Source organism: Rattus norvegicus, chromosome 19, assembly GCF_036323735.1.
Source record: "Rattus norvegicus strain BN/NHsdMcwi chromosome 19, GRCr8, whole genome shotgun sequence".
NCBI classification, from domain to species: domain Eukaryota; kingdom Metazoa; phylum Chordata; class Mammalia; order Rodentia; family Muridae; genus Rattus; species Rattus norvegicus.
The window spans coordinates 53,547,406-53,561,627 of record NC_086037.1 but is presented as its reverse complement, the minus strand read 5'-3'; the positions used below and the strand labels follow the sequence as shown (position 1 = coordinate 53,561,627).

Genomic DNA, 14,222 nt, shown 5'->3' with positions numbered 1-14,222 from the left:
TACTTTTTGCAAAAGCTAAGTAGGTGTATTGCTCAGCATAGGGTTTCTCCCGGAGAATGCTGGGGTTGGGGTAAGAAAGCTGGGAGACTGGATGCTGAGTGTCTCCCAGTTATATCAGAAAGATAACTTTTTCTGGGCATCCTCAGATTCCTTGGCTCAACTCTTGTCCAAAAAAACCTCAGGAGCCTGGGAAAGCTCGCTGGGCGTGCTGGCCAGGCCTGCCATGGTGGAAGAAGGTCTAGAGGTGGCAGGCGGCTGACCTGGGGGGTGAACGAATCCTAGGCTGGGGCTATAGAAGGCCACGGCACTCCTCCCCCAGGCCCTGACACTCCATGATGGGCCTGCACCCCAGGCCCCTGGAAACCCCATAATACAGCACCCTAGTGCAGATCATCATCAGGGACCCTGGAGACAGAATCCAGAACAGCTTCACAACAAAAGCTGATCAAAGACCCCATCTGTACCCCACCTCCCCACAAAAGATAAACAGAACATTACCAGTTAAGCTACAGAGCCTGAGCCCAAAAGATAAGGTGAGACCAGCACACAGCCATGACTACCAGCTGGCCATAAATCGTGACTGGCCCCAGGCATAGTTATCTGGGAGGTTGCACTAAAGTAACTTTTAAAATTCTCTTCACCTTATCTCGAGGCCCCGTCAGACTCGCATACATCACCGGCTCAGATCTCAGCCTTTAGTACTGCATTTGGACTTTCCAAAACAAGGCCATCCCAGTAGGGCCCTTCCCCAATTTCCAGGCACAGCTGTGGACTTTCACCCCCTTAACTAACAAAAGGGACCTTGTGAACAAAATGAGTCCAAAGCATTCGTCTGTGTGATGTCAAAAGAACGCTGCTTAGTCCTTAGTGTATTTATCCTCCTTCTAGGCCTGGTCAGGCCAGGGTGCTTGCCTGGGACCTCCCTGGGTGGGGCCCACAAAGATTAGACACCCAGACTTGTCAGCTACTGTCCCATGCACCTGTGCAGTCCTGGTCCCTCCACATAGAGAGAAGGTGGGGGAGGGTAAAGAAAAGGAAGAAGAGAGGGGAAGAAGGGAGGGAGGTATGGAGGTGGAGAGACTCTGACTCCATAACTGTAGAAAGTGTCCTGTCTTTCTTTACGCTGGAAAGGACCAGAGTCAACTCATGTCCAGCATGCTGTTGGCTCAGGCTGGAAATGCAGCCAGTCCCATGAAGTACGAGGAAGATGTCCCTCTGACACTGCAGGTTTTATAAAATGTGTGTTTTCACTTACTCCCACCTGTTCACACATTCCTCCAGAGGCCACTGGCAAATGTGTCTGCAATGCATGGTGGGCGACTTGTTCTCTTTCTACCCACTAAGTGGCCAGCCACAGGCAACAATGTTACCTCCTCAAAGTCAGTTCACCACCAGGCCCTGAGAGAAAAGGATACTAGTTTCCCGATGCTAAAAAAGACTACTGTGGAATTAAGCCCATGGAACCGTCTGATTATCAGACAGGCAGAATGGCAGGCTTGGAGGCCCCTCAGCCAGCACGCTGCCATTTAGACAAAGCACCGATGATGCAGAACTTGGCAGGAGAAGCCAGGGCCTGCCATTCCATCCTGGAGAAACAGCCTCTACTTTGTGGTCCTCAACCAGGGGCAGGTCTACCTCCTCAGGCCATTCCTTGTGACAAGATGGACAGTCTTGTCAACAGGAGAGAGAGAGCGAGCTACTGACATCAAGTGGCCAGAAAGAAGCCACTTGAGTGAAGGATGCCACAAGCTTAGATATTTATATGCAAATAAAGCCAAGACAAATGCTCACCGTAAGTGCCCCCAAGCTGACATGATCCACCCCTGAATGTCAACAGGGGACTTGGTCTGAGGTCCACTCCTAATTCCCTAGGTTGAGGGAGTCAGTTGGGAGCATCCTTTTGGAATAGCTTCTAGCCAGGGCTCTGAATTCATAAATTGGAGTTGTTTAAATATGGGGAACTAAAACAATTATAAAAACTATCATCCTCACTGAAGACTGAGTATCAAACACTGACAGAGCCAAGTGCCTGGTTTGCGAGGTGGCAGGTAAAACAATTGAACGCTCAGCACTGTATGAGCTGGGCTCCTCTGCAGGCAACAGGCTGTCTCTCAGAGATGGCTGGAAATGGGCCATGACTAGCACGCCCAGTTTGCCACATTTGACCACATGGTTCCTGTGACAGGCAACACGGCAGCGAAGGCGCTGTGACCAGGTCAGCTGGTACAGGAAGGGGGACTGACTAGGAGGCAAAGCCAGGAAGAGTTGAAGGCAGAAAGAGATCAGGCCAGACTGGCTGGGAGGCCTTGCAGGAGAGGGGGTTGGGGGGAGGGCACATGATAATTAACTCAGCAAGTTGATAGTATTTGCATATAAATGCCTCTACAAATCACTACAAACAAGCCAGGACAAGTCAGGCCTATTAGCATATATAAGCCAGCACTGGAAGGCCTCTCTAGGTGGGTCATGGAGTGGGCTGCTCACTTAGGGGGCCTCCTGCCAGGCTTGGGGGTGGGGGGAGGAAGACACGTGGGGAGGCTGGGAGGGGGAGGACACTGGTTCCAGTGCAGACCCTCAGACTCCAGAACCCTTTTAGGAGGTCAGAAAGAGGTGGCTTAAATCTCAGCCAATAAGGAAAGAGTGGAAGAAACTCAGGACCTCTTAGTCACTCTCTAACTGGGCGTGGTAAAAAGAAGCAGAGGCCGTCTGCAGGGATGAAATAAATGGGTGGGAGCTTACACGTATGTGTTTCCTCCGTATGCTGTATGCCATATGTCGTATGCCGAGTACCTCAGGTGCCAGTATTCTGTGTTACTGAATTCCCACCACAGGTGTGGGACCACACCCTCTGACCAGTGAAATGAGAGATGCTCAAAGAACTTAAGGGATTGGTTCCAAACCCACGGGAAAAGGTCACAGAGCGGAACCAAGAGCTCCACTTTGGGGTGAGCTCAATGGTGTTGTGAATAAGGCAGCTTTTAGGAAATCAAGGTCAACAGAGTCCACAGGTGAGGAACTCTGAAGCTCCGCGTCTGTTTTCCTGGCCCATTATTTTGTACCTTCACCAATGAAAAGAGACTTCCTGTCCGCCACCGGTGGGTTGGTACCAGGACTTCCTGTTACCCCAGTTCTCCAGCATCTGGGCAATTCTTCTTGTTGCTCCCAGCAAGGACAAGATAAACTGGCACCTGGGACAACTGGTCACCTGATCTTGGCTGTCAATCTGACGACCATATCTGGAGCCAATTAAAACTAGAGATGATGGGCGGGCAATCCTGTATGGGATTTTCTTAATCACATTATTGGAAGCAGGAAGACCCACCCTAAATCTGGGTGGCACCTTCTGGAAGAAGGAAGTTTCGCTTTTTGCTTGCTCTTGGCGGTCACTCTCGCAGGGCAAGCGTGTGAATCCTGTTACTTTGGCATTCCTTCACCAATATTCAAAAAAAAAAAAATCTTTGGGATGCCAATGCAGACCAAAGACCTCTCCAGGAATCCTGCCAACCTTCAATGCCTTCTTATAACTGCAGAGGCAACTACCAGATTCTCTGTTTCTCCAGCCTCAGACAGCCACTGCTGGGCCGTGCAGACCACATCCTTTAAGCCAGTCTAATAAATTCCCTTTTACTACATATATCCATTCTATCCGTCCTGTTCCTTTAGAGAACCCTGATCAATACAGCTCTTTCTTTAAAAGACCTACAAGTTCTCTGCTTTTCCCCAAAGATGCCTTGTAGGTTTAATAACTGTTGAGCAAAAACCAGTTTCCACTCTCTCAGTGAGAAAAAGGGAAGGGCCAGGCAGGTGGGGCACAACCTACAGCTGGTATCTCTGGCATTCTGTTTACTTACCTTACATTTTTGGAGTTAGGGTCTGACTACATAGCTTAGACTAGCCTTGAATTCCTGTCCGTCCTTCCTGCCTCAGCCCTCCCAAATAGGCATGTGCTGCATCCAGCTTATTCTGGAACTATACTTTCAAAGTGGGAGAAATGCTATCTTATGGGAAAGCCAGCCACAGGGCTGAGATTGCACATGCTCCTCAAGTCAGATAGCTGGGGCTGTGATCAGACTCAATAAGGCGACAGCATTCAAGAACCCGGTCAAACAGTGGTGGCTTTGAAAAGCCACTTCTATACAGCAGACACCAATTCCCCAACATACTAGGGCCTCTTCCTTATGTGTCCAGAAGTTGACTTGACACTTTCACGAGGATGCAAATATTCCACAGAGAGATGGTAGAGCTGTTAAAAGGAAAGCAAAATCCGCTTCCCCAAACCAGCCAAATGTACATTAAGAACCAAGGCCCCGAGCCAAAGAGCGTTTTAGGAAGCAGGTCTTGAAACAGCCTAAGAAGCTCGCACTGTTTCTCGAGCAGTTAAGGAAAACTGTTTAAAAAAAAAAAAAGTTGCTGAGGAGCATTAAAAAATAACAATTAAAGAAATAAAAGTCCATGTGTCCTTTAGCCTAACTCCCCTGGACAAACCGTCAGGAAAAGCTGTCTACAGTAGACCACCTCAGATGCTGGAGGTATGGAAGAACACGTGAGAGTGCGTGCGTCCACAGAGACATAGGCTTTTTAGAGACAGGGTGATGTGGACTCCTGAAAGGGAGCTTTTTAAGACACCAAAAGGACGCTTACAGGACTCGGGAAGGGGTCTGGGACTGAAACCAGGCATCAAGTGAAGACAACCCCCTCCTCCCCACCCTGTCTTCTCTGTACTGGGTTAATCTGACTTCAGCCCTCTGGTCAGAGGCTTCAGTATGGGACAGGCAGGCACCTTGGAACTGGAATTTTAACACTGAAATGCAGAGCCAGCCTGTGACTGAGGTATATGCAGGCACCGGCGTATCCAATAGCTTGGCCAATACTCTCAGAAGAATCTGTCTCCAATCCTGCTGGCTGGAGTCAGGAACAACCAAGAAGCCAGCCAAATTGCCCTTTGCTCGCTCCTGCAAGTGGCAGGGATCACCACAGTTAAGGCTCCTCACAGATTAAGAGTCACTGACAGTGTCCACTCCCAATCTGTCAGAACCTAACATGATTATCCTCAGAGTCATCCCCATGGACTTGAAGTCTCAAAAGCCTCCCCCCAGATACACACTAGCCACTGCTTCCAGAAGCATGCAGACAAGGGTCTCTCTTCCAGATCAAAGCTTTGTAGCTGAAGGGTGCAGGACAATGGATAACAGCAGTTGCACGTGGCACAACTGTGCCAGTTTCCTCCCTTCAACTCAAGGGTTTCCTAGTGATAACCAGGCCTAACTCTTGCCCCCAAAAGGCCCATTCAGATTAGAGTCAAGAAAGTCACTTCAGAGGGCACTTTAAGATCCCAGTATGACTCCCTCAGGCCAGAAAAAGAGACTCAGCCTTACACCATCTCTATAAGGAGTGGCTTTGCCACAGATTCCGTCTCTAACTAGTGGGAACCAGAAGGGGCAGGCAGTAGCAAGGTAATCAAATGTCTGACCTGTCTTGAGTCTCCTTTCTCTTGGAGGCCTCAGTCCTGACCCTAGAGGTGGAGTTGAAAGAGTTTAGTTAAACTCCTTCCCAGAATGCACACATGTATACACACACGCACACACATAGACACAGACAGACAGACACAGACACACACACACACACACACACACACACAGATTCTCTTGTTGACAAGCCTGTATGATGGATATGAAGGAGGGCTCACTCAAAAGGCAGATAAAGCACCAGGTACTTCACTAAGAGTCCCCAAATTGGGTTCAAGTAACAGAATACAATTCTTGAGGTGCAACAGAGCCAATCTGCCAGCCCGAAACTGTCTTTTTTTTTTTTAATTTGCATTGTTATCCTTGCAAACAGTGAGAAACTCTAGGAATTAAAAATGAAAGAATTAAGAGTGAAAGAAAGGCAGAAAACATCCAAAGGGGAGAATTAAAAAAACAAAAACAAAACCCAATAACAACAAAATAAAACAACCTTCAACAAATCAGCAGCAGGGCGACTTAAGGGCAAAGAACTTTCTAGAAACACTCCATTCACTGTTTCACTTGTGGCTTGTCTTCAGTACTCACTACCCTGTCCCCTGACCCAAAGGATGAAAATCAGGAGGGGAAAAAAAGGAAAAAAAAAAAAAAGACAGATGGACAGATGGACAGGCAGAGCACATCCCTCTGTGTCACTGCCTCTGAGACTATTAACACCATGCTGCTACCTGTCAACTGGGGCTGGGCCTTGCTTCCCTTGAGTCCCTGGTTCCTGTCCCTGTAACACTGATTTGCCACGTCAAAAATATAAAAATAAAACTCCTCTACCATCCGATCATTTCCCACGTGTTCAAAGAGAGCAGTCTGGCAGTCAACTTTAAATCATACAGAAAACAAATCTGACAGTTGCTGATTGGATAGTTTTGCTCCTTAATCTGGATTTTGAAAGCAGTTTGCCAATGAACCAAGGTTTCTGCCTGAGTCTCTCCCTTGGGACAGAATGAGGAAACGTTAGCTTCTGTGCGTCTGGTTCTGTTTCAATGTCCTCGCGATGCAGGACACTGTGCTCAGGACAGCACCACTATCTTTAGACCTTACTGCGCATGCTCCTACGAAGGAATCCCCTAGCTTGGGTCCCATTAAAACGGCCTACCCAGTTCCCTGACCACACAGTTCCTTAAGTCAGGCAGAAAGGACTGGAGAGCCCCGGCTATGCTGCGGCTTCTAACAATAACCATTACAACCAGATTCTCCACCAGAGCACGTGGACAACCCTAAGAAGTTCCCGATAATGGAATCTGCCCTCCTGTTGTGTTTGGATGGCACCGCCCCCGTACTGGTTAATTACAACAGCGCTGGGAACCAGAGTAGGCCAACAGGCCCAAACATTACAGAAATAGGCCAGCCTAACTGCAAGCAACCATTTTAATCACAAATGAAAGCATAAACCACAGCACACACTGTACCCCTTGTCGTTGCTACAGTGAGTATCAGGTGCGTTATTCTTGCAGCGGTGGACAGCCAGGAGGAGGAGCTTATCCGAGCTTCCTCAGACCAGACACCCCACTGCCTCCTGGCAGGATAGACTCTGGGTCCTCGGTTAGGCAGCAAGCTAGGAACTCTCCCAAGGGGAACTATGCAGACAACAAGTGGGAACCCACACATTTTGATAAAGACTGCTTAGTCACTTAAATATTTACTTTTTAAGACGAAACTTTTGCAACTCCCCCAAAACACTAGTTTCCTAGGTAAGAATTAATTTGCTTTGGGCCCTCAAGTATTCCTAAACACTTATCTCTCGCTTCCGAAATCGAGAAGACCCAGTCTCTAGAAGATACACTAAGAGGAACAACAGTTTGTATACACACACACACACACACACACACACACACACAAACACACACCAACAATAAGGACATATTCCCTGAATACCACATGTGATCAAAACTAAAGTTTACCGATTTATTCTAATGCACAGATTTATTCAAATGAACCAACCACCTTTGGGTCACTCAAAAATGTCGAGGCCACCACTCTTAAGTCCTAATGGTGAAGGCTGAAATCTCACTTATTTTAGCTCCTTGACACTGGGAAGTCCAATTGGCACTGAGTTTACAGAGCAGTTAAACCCAGCCCAAAACAGCAGGAAAGCACTTTGCTGTGCAGCCAGGACAAGCCAAACAAGAGGCCGCCTGGAAGCACACCGTTCTATTTGGGCCCTTTTCCACACTCCCTTAGCATTCGCTGGGCAAAGAAACCCAAATTAAGGTTTCAGGTGGTTGGCGGTTGCAGCCTTGTTGTTTTTGTTGTTCTCAGAGAGCCAGCCAGATCCTTGTCAATCAAAACAGTTTTCAGAACTGGAGAACCAGAGTTCCATCCCCTAGAAAGTGTACGGATTGGACGGAGGTGAAGAGGGAGACGCCTGACCCACGTCAGAAGGACAGAAGGTCTTCAAGGCACTTAATTCCTGGCCGTTCCAAAAGGACTGTTTTCAAACTGTACAAGTGCTTGCTTCTGCCACCGACCCCATGTTGTTAAATAACACTTGTGTGTAATTAAATAAAAGACCCAGTGTGACCCCCAGCCCGTTTGGAGAGCCACTTTAACATGTCTTCTGAAGACCATACTAGAAATCAAATGCAGGCAGTCTCTTTGGTCCTGTGATTTAGAAAAGGGGGGAGGGGTGCTCCCGTCCTTCATGGCATGCACACTCTCTGTAAGGGAGCCTTCAGGAACCCCTCAAAGCAAGTGAACACAAATACAGGTGTGCAAACATCCAGGTATTCACGTCCCTCCAACCACCCCCTTTTCAGAATCCTTCTGTGCTGGGGACTCTGTCTCCAGACTCCTCTTAGCCCACCTCTGCTCCCTGTTTTCCACGTCTGGATTTAGAATCTCAGGCTGCCGGTGGATGCTGTGATAACAAGAAACAGGCTCCCAGCTCTCTCTACTGCAGCCTTTCTCGATCAGGTTACCCCTGAAGGTCTATGTTTCCCTATTTAATGCAGTCTGGGCCACAGCACTCCAGTCCAGCCCACTGGAACTCGGGATTTTTAGGGTTTCCCTTGAAACCTATCCAGAAACCACAGCCATTAAAAGAACATGAAGGTTTGACACCTCCTGAATTTAGGAATGAGGGGACTCCGGGGGCCAACTCTACAAACTGGCACCTGCTGCTAGATGGCAAAGAAACAGTTACCCCCAGCTACGTGTGAGCTTCAAATTATGCTCTTATTTATTTAGTGACTCGTCTCCAAGGATCTCAAAGCATGAAATGAAGTGAGGTGAAGATGACGTGTAACTTCCTCACTATCTCTCTTCCAGGCTTAAGTCTGTTTTCCTTGCTGGGTCTTTGATGCCTTCCACCATGCAGGCCCTGGCCTTCGTTGCCTCCAGATGAATGTATACTCTCTGTGGTTCTCAGTCGGTGGTTCCAAGAGAGTCTTCAAAGGCTGATAAATAGCAGGGGGGGGGGGGGCTTGCCCTCCTAGACTCACCTGCTCTCCGGCCACCTTTAAACCAGTTGAGCACACTGTGAACCACTAAGGCTGGCTGCTGAAACTCCCTTTGAGTGTGCCATGTGGGCTGTGGGCTTTCCCCTGAGGGCAAGATTCCCCATCATCATCATTACATAGGTATGTACAGGACAGAGAGGGCTGTTTGCCAGAAAGCCTGTTTCTCTCTAAGCCCACAAAATGACTTTGGGTTGGCTGGGGGTTTTTTGTTTGGTTGGTTTTTGTTTTTGTTTTGTTTTGTTGTTGTTGTTATTTTTCTTGTTGCTACCTTAACTTGGATATCTCTCCTTTTTAACTGGATTAAAAAAAAAATCTTACCTTTTCCTTTGCAACGTCCCCCCCCCCCCAAATAAATGCTGTATGGGTTCTGGCAGAAGAACAAACCGAAATTAGAGGGCAGCCAGGCCAAGATGATCTCCGTAGGTCCCCTCCAGCTCTACACTGATTCTCTCTTTAATTACTCCCCAAACAGGCACATTCCTCACATTGCTGCAAACTGACCAGCGACTTCTAACTCTCTCTCTCTCTCTCTCTCTCTCTCTCTCTCTCTCTCTCTTCTCTGTCTCTCCCTCTCTCTGGCTGAAGAGGGTGTGTTTAGAACCCAAAGTTCTCAGTGGCACCAGTACCCCCAAGTATTAACAAGGTATTAACTAACCCAAAAACAGAATGAGGAGGAGGAGGTTGGGAAGGAAAATCAAGAGGGGATAGGAGGAAGAACGTACTCTGGTGCCCAGCAGACTCTAGCCACTCTCCCCAGGTAGGTTCCTCCTGGAGTCTAGGAGTTCAAGTGCATCCAGCCTGCCCTTCCCCCACATGCCCCAAGAGAATGGGAAGTTCAGCCAAGACTCACTCGCAGCACCTGCCTCCAGCGCTAGGCCGGCAGCGAGCCGCGCGGCGGGGGAGGGAGGCTGCACTCACCTGGCACACAAAGCCTCCGTACACCTCGGGAGGAAGGAGGCACTCGGAGGTCCGGGGGCCACCACGCCGGCCAGCGCGACAACGGGAGATTCCAGTGGCAGCGGAGCCCCGAACTTACCCACCCCAGGCGGCATTCTCCCCACCTCCCGCTGCCCCCCGGGCTCAGCGGTGGCGCAGGCTAGGAGCGAGGGGCCTGGCGGCAGGGGCGGGGCGCGCATGGTGGCGGCCCGGGGCTGGCGATCTGCGGGCTGCCCAGGGAGGGAGGTCCCCCAGGCGCGGCGGGGATTCACCCACGGGGCGCGGCGCTGCGTCCCGGTCCCCGTCCCGGCCTGCCCGCCTCTCTCCTCCTCCTGCGCCGCCCGCTCGCCCGCCCGCCCGGAATCGCTTTATGTAAATGAAGCTCAACTCGCAGTTTGCAGCGCGCACCGCCCGAGGAAGGGGGGCGGGCGGGGCGGGGGGCCTTCGGGGATCCACATTACACAGCAACAAAGCGGAAGGTTAATTTGAAACTCACAGCCCCGCAGCCTCTCGGCTCCCCGGGCAAAGCCTGACATCTACAGTCGCGCTGGGCGCAGGCCGGGCTGCTCGCGGTGGCCGCGCCCGCGCGCCTGCGGGGACCTGGGGACATAGACGCACAAACACACAGAAGCAGGGCCGGAGCTGCCGGGCCCCAGCTCCCAGCACCGGCCTTGGAGGCGGCCTGGGCCGCACTGGCCTGGGGACAGGCGCCTTGGCTGCCCTGGCCTGCACCAACCCAGGAACCGGCCGGGCAGGAACAAAGCCGTGTTCCCGCGAGGCACTGACCGCACCGCTCATCAAAAGTCAAAGGCCGGCCTGGAAGAAACGGACGCGCCCTCGGCCACCCCCCAACCCCCCCAAAAATGAAGAAGAAGAACAAGCAGTCGGGGCCTCTGAACCCTGATCCATCAGTCTCTGGGCCCTGTCCACGTCAGAGGCAGGCCACTCTAACATGGGGACTTTAGCCAATGTGGACAGGAATTTATTTGAAACACACACCCATCCTATTAACTGCCTCACAGAGCACTTCTGTTTTTCAGCTGCAGAAACTTACGAAAACATCCCCTACTCTCCATTGAGAGTTTAAGGACAGTTTCTGAGGAGAGAAGAGGAAAGAAGAGGAGAGGAAGAAACGACTAGAAAAGACCAAGCAGTTTGCAGCCATCCGCTGTCAGGAAGAAGACTGTCCTTAGGAGCCACAGAGCATTTCAGACAGGACAAGAAAAGGTGCCCCAGCTCAAGATGACTACCACCAGGATCAAACCAAACAGGGCTACCTCGGCTGGTCAAAGCAACTGCTGGACACTTCCAGGTCCCCCTAAGTTCACCTTTTGCGTGCTGTTATGTAAAGGCAGGCCCCCTTGAAATCTCACCGGAAGTCTCCAGTCCTCTCAGACAGAATTCCACCCTCCTCCTAAATCTAGTCTTCATTCCCAGCATAGAAGACACCTGCTTTTTCTCTTTCTGCAAACCAGCCACCCAGGCTGCCCCGGCAGCCGCCGAGTCTTTTCCTACTGCCCAATAATGAACCATGCAAGTGTTAGAAATATAATAAGCTCACCAGGCGAGGAGCAGAATGTATGGAATCGTATTTGCATTAAACACACACTAAAAGGGAGGAAAGGGGGATGCTTGCTTGGTGAAAACAACAGTGTCCCTGTGTAGAAAGCATTTTTCGGTACAAAAGAATTCAGTTTCAAATCGATGTGAATACCTAACCTGTTGGGTGCAGACTAACCCCCTGTCTATATTTTAGCACCAAATTTAAAAAAAAAAAAAAAAAGATTACAGTTTTTCCCCCCAAGCTAGGGCCTTGGGCGGAAAAAAAAAACTGCCTCTGGGGAATCATGTCCGATTAGGGACAAAGGAGGGCAGAGGCCAAATTTAGTCAAACTTGGGGGTGGGGGAGGGGAGCAGGCTGGGAGGTGGGGTGGGGAGGAGGGTGGAGGATGGGTTTGTGAACCAGAGTGTGGCCACAGTGGACCTGCCTCAGACTGCCTGACCTCAAGGCTCAAGAACAGGTGGTGTTTTCAAAACACAACTGTTATTTATGTTAGCCACACGAGTCAGGAACACCTTAAAGAAAACCAATTAATAATTTAATTGAAAAAGTGATCATGAATAATACATGAAGATGATGGTGCCGCAGTAAGGCGGGCGATGGGGGGCCCCCTCCACTCAGAAGATGCCCCCCACTACTCCCCACACACAGGAAATCTCTTAGGGAAAACAGATTCCAGACCCTCAGTCCTCACCTGGAAGCTACCCACGGGCCTAGCTGAAGAAGTAAAGGCAACAGGAAGATGTTTCCACTCCTGGAAAATTGAATTTTGCAGCTTTCTCTTGAGTTTTACTTACGGGACAGCCTCGGAATCTTGTAACGCAGTGAGTATGGGTAGGGGCGAAGGATACACATAGATACCTTCGACAGAACGAAAGCTAGGAAAACCACAAGACAGGCTCCTAAAGTAATCTGAGAGATCCTGAGGAGAGGAGGGCTTCTGCCTTGATCCTGCCTCTGTCCCAGGCCCTGGGTCAGGCTTTCCGCACCTCAGAAGCCTGACAAGCAGAAAAAAGAATGTCCCTGATCCCTTTTCTTTATCTTAACTCTGCAACAGCTACATGCATGGTGAGGCCTACTCAAGCCTGTCTTTGTTTAGACAAAAATTTCACTGGTGAGCCAGAGGCAGGTAACCTACAGCCTGTAGACCATAATGAACAGGATGGACTATATAAAAGCTGGGGTGCTCCCATCTCAGGGATAACTCATTTTCATCCTTAGCCAAAACAGGACCTCTTCAGAGGGAGTCTACAAAGTCCACGACCAACCGTCAGTTTCTCTGAAATCCATGTTGCCAATTCTGTCCCCGAGCTCAAGACAGGGCAGCTGCCTGATGTTAAACCCATGCCTGCCCAGCACTGACAGCCTGATAGTCCGGGGCTGCACCCAGAACACAATGACAAATAGAGCCACGGTCAGAAAAGGCAGGCCTTCACCAGTTCTCACGGCTCTCCATCCCCAGGCTCTCGGTTCATCTAGAAAGCCTCATTGACAACAGCCAAAGGATAAATATTTAAAAATAAACCAGGGAACGCTAGCCCCTTCTCTTCTCCTCCCCTTACCCATTCTCCGAGCCAGAGGTCTGCACACTAAGGCTTAGCTGGCTGATAAATTACACTTCTCCAACCCAGCCAAACCTGCTCCCCAACCCCCACAGTCGCTCCCCTGGTGCTGTATCTTCTCCGTCGTCGGCCAAGCTAAGTATGATCCCTGAGTGAAGATCCGGTGGATGTCAGCATCCCAGCCCCTCTTCAGAGCACAACTGGGTTTAGGTAGATGTGTGTAATTCTCCCAGATCATTCTGGTCTTATTATATTGGTTTTAAAACTTGTGCTTAAATCCTCTGGAGACTAAAACCTAGGATGAGGGGGGCACAGACATACACAGGCGTGCCTCCCCCCAAATAAACACGAATGCATTTGGAGCTGAATTTTGTTCTATGGTCTGAGCTCATCCCATCAATGCAAGGTCATTTTATTTAGGGGCTAGGTCTCTGCTGGGAGCCCAGGCCTCCTGGATATGGTATAGAATACAGAGCAACCCCCAGGCAGCACAGCTACTGGCGACTGGAATACTGGGGGACCTATGCACAGATGTTTAGTTTCATGTTTCTCTGACAAGAACCTCAAGGCCTTCATGGACCACTGTAGTGCTAATTCCATAGGTGAATTTGACCCCAGCCTAGGTGGAAGGCATCTAATTTATTTACCTGCCCTTCCCAACTCAGCTCCAACACCTGTCAATCATATACACAACACAGACACAGATGCGTCTTCTTTTAAATCTGTGATTCGAGAGTTTTCCCAAAATATTTCTGAGTGGCAAAACCCCGGAGTCTCAAGGAAGCAAAAACACAGAAGTTGCCTTAAATGAGCCTTAAATGTTAGGCAAATAGGTCACCAAGTCCTCTTTCTTTTTTAGAAACAAAAATATTTTTTTTTCTGAAAGGGCAAAGAGAATTTGTCATGCAAGACTATACCCAGGGGGATTTTTACATTTGTGTCTCTAAACCTTGAAATTGAGGATTTTAATGACAAGGCGGACAGATGCTTAAAGACAGTGTCACAGTCAAGGGTCTACATGCTGCACGAGGGAGCTGGGCTTTGTTTGGGCCAAGGGGGGGGGTGAACTTCCCATCTTGTTCCTGGGCCGTCCCCCAACTGTCTGACACATCCCTTCACAGTGGCCAGCAAACCGACTGAAGTCTTGGAGGGGACAGAGGTCGGGCAGAATAAAGGAAACAGGAAA

General features: G+C 49.7%; 1 protein-coding gene across 10 annotated transcripts in view; it reads right to left on the bottom strand.

The window, feature by feature from the left end:
• The window catches only part of Zfhx3 (zinc finger homeobox 3), a 1,006,519-nt gene that overhangs the window by 234,037 nt on the left and 758,260 nt on the right, over positions 1-14,222 (bottom strand). Inside the window, exon 1 of one of the 10 annotated variants that reach the window (XM_039098317.2) lies at positions 9,896-10,403. The exons of 8 other annotated variants lie outside the window; for them this stretch is intronic. The gene's annotated coding sequence lies outside the window, so the exon portion shown is untranslated. 10 annotated transcript variants of the gene reach the window in all.